This window comes from Quercus robur, chromosome 10, assembly GCF_932294415.1.
Source record: "Quercus robur chromosome 10, dhQueRobu3.1, whole genome shotgun sequence".
Lineage (NCBI taxonomy): Eukaryota > Viridiplantae > Streptophyta > Magnoliopsida > Fagales > Fagaceae > Quercus > Quercus robur.
In genome coordinates, this window is record NC_065543.1 from 33,057,610 (window position 1) to 33,060,458 (window position 2,849).

Consider the following 2,849-nt stretch of genomic DNA (forward strand, 5'->3'; position numbering starts at 1 on the left):
CATGTATTTTTGCATTTATCTTTTATTTGAGACAATGGGTTGTATTTAAGAACATCTTTTACATTTATGCTTTAATTTAGGACATGTTCTTAATTTACAACTTATGGGATGATTGCACAATTCTATACAATTGTGCTTTTCTTGATCTTTGATGCTTGAAAACCTAAGCTTGTGTGCCTTGAGTAGTCCCTTAGGCTGTAGGAATCATAGGAGAGGTTTTGGTGGAGGAATCACACTCCAAATAAAAAAAGGACTTCAGCTCTACCTCCCCTCACGCGTACGTGTATGCATGCTTGCGTACATAGCTTTGACCCTGCACACATGTGTCACGGTTCAGAAAAAACCCTAGCCACCCTATTTAGGAATAAAATAGTCATTGGGGGCCTCCAAACCCTCACCAGACATGTTTTGAACTTAGAAAACATGTCCTAAGACTTTCCAATGGCAGAATTCTCTCTTTTAGAACTCTCGGCATGGATCAAGAAGCTTGGCCATAGTTTCAAGAAGGCTCTTATTCCTTTCAGACTCTCTTGCATCTTTCCCTATCACCAAATCAAAGTGGATGAACCTCTCCTTCATGCTGTTGCCAACTTTTGGATTCCTACTCAGCATGTTTTTCACTTCAATGGTGTGGAGATATGCCCCACTCTTGAGGAGTTTAGTACAATCATGGGTGAGCCTGAAGTTAGCACTCTTGTTTTTCCTACTATCGGTATGGATCTTCTTGCCTCAGTTCAAGCTCTTTTGGGTGTCTCCCTTGATATGGCACGACGTTGGTGCATATTTGTCAAGTTAAACGATTGTTCAATTTTTGCATACTTCTCTCGACTAACTATTCCTGTGATTGGCAGACCATGTTCCTACTATCTTAATGCCTTCTGTTTGTGTATCCTTGCAAGATACTTTTGGTACAAGAGACGGGTCACCTTGATCGAAGAATGTGTTTGGTGATTGGTGATCTGAGGGGTGGGAATCCTGTGGGCATGATCTTGGCTAAAACTCTCAATGGCTTAGATGTGTTTCATAGGAAGAAAGCAAATTTCTTTGTAGGGAGCCCTCTGCTCTTTCAGGTACAATCCTTAATTTTTGCCTAGGTTCTCAACCTAACGGGATCCCTCTAATTTTTTTCACTTTGCCACTGTGTTCATTCCTTTATTTTTATTAATTTATAATTTGGTGCTTTTTGACCTTGTGGTTTGAATCATCATAATTGTGACCCACATAATTTGGTTAATTGGTAATTAAAAAAATAATTTTTAACCATGCAATATAACTTTAACTTTTTGGTTTAAGCTAGTTATTTATAAAATTTCACTCACTCTATTTGTTACAATTGTTTTTGCATAAAGAAGTTTTTTAAAATTAAAATTGATTTATCCTATTTAAGAATGATTTTGTCACAAGAAAATTAAGTAGATTAGTTATTATCAATTAAAAAAGAGATGAAAGCAAAACACATGATACTCAGCCAAGTAAAGGCATAATGGTTTTTAAGAGATGAGAGCAAGACACATGATTAATAATTTTCAATTTCAAAACATAAGAAGAATGGATTTTAAATAAAAAGTATATGATACAAAATTAAATAAATTGTAATTAATTGATATTTAAATATTAAATAAAATTTGTTAAATTTATCACCTTAAACTATTTAAGGCCTTTCTATGAGGAGCCTTTTGACGATCTCACCCACATGATACTTAGCTAGGAAAAGGTAGTTGATATTGAGTTGTAATGCACAATATCATGGTGTAGAACAGATAACTTACTAGAGTAGTTCCAATAATTACCTTCCATTTTGGAAATTACTAGAGGACACAAAAACGATACCTGATCAGGTGATGTAGGAAAAAATTTGTAATTTAATTTTTGTTATTTATTAAATTTGATATTTTTATGTAATTTTCAGAATTTTAAATTTAGGGTTATTATTTCCTTAATTTTAGGTGTATTTAATGTTGTTTAAGTTCTATTATGGTTGGCTATCAATTAGAATATGTTTTAGAAGATTTTTCTTGTTAATCTAGTTTTATGGAGCCTTTAAAGAGTCTCCAAGCCTGTAAACAAAATTTAAGTTTAGTTTTCAATTTAATAAGATTTTTAGTATTTCTCACTTTATCGGTGAATTCAAATGACTCTCCTCGTGAATTCAAGGAACCCTTACGGATTCAAGCTTATTTTTCTTGAAGCAAACGTTATTTTCTTCTCTTGAATTTTTTCCTGCATCACTAGGGAGCCCAAGAGAAGGTGAAATTATTCATTCCTCTGCCACTCCCAATGTGATAGGTGGGCACACTTCTCCCGAAGGAGTGAAAAATTTCTCCCAAGACCTTCCATTTTTGTTGCTATAATGAAGATCTTAATATATATATATATATATATATTATTAATAATTCAATTGTAGGGAGTGAGACTATTTGAATCTTGAATGTTTCTATCGAAAATACCAAAAAGTGCCAACTAGTTGAACTATAAGACTCCTGGCTACAATGAAAAGCTTAATTGAGTACCAACAATTGCATAACTAGGGCAATAAGTGCCACACAGAGTGACCAACACTAGGTTCCTCTGCGCGGCCAAGGTAGCTATAAGGCAAATGTTATGCTTCTCTTTCTTTTCCTTTTTTTCTTTTTTTTTTTTTTTTTTTTTTTGATCAGAGCCAAGCTTTATTGCAAGTGGGATGTAAACTAGCTAGGCCTTTGGATGCTTATACATGACAACATGGGCAAGTGAATTAAAAATATAATAGATTAATGAAATGTAAAATTATGAGGTCTCGAAAGCTTATGGGGTAAAATATTGTAAGGTTGATAAAAAGTCAAATATCTTCAATGTTAGGAATTTAATTT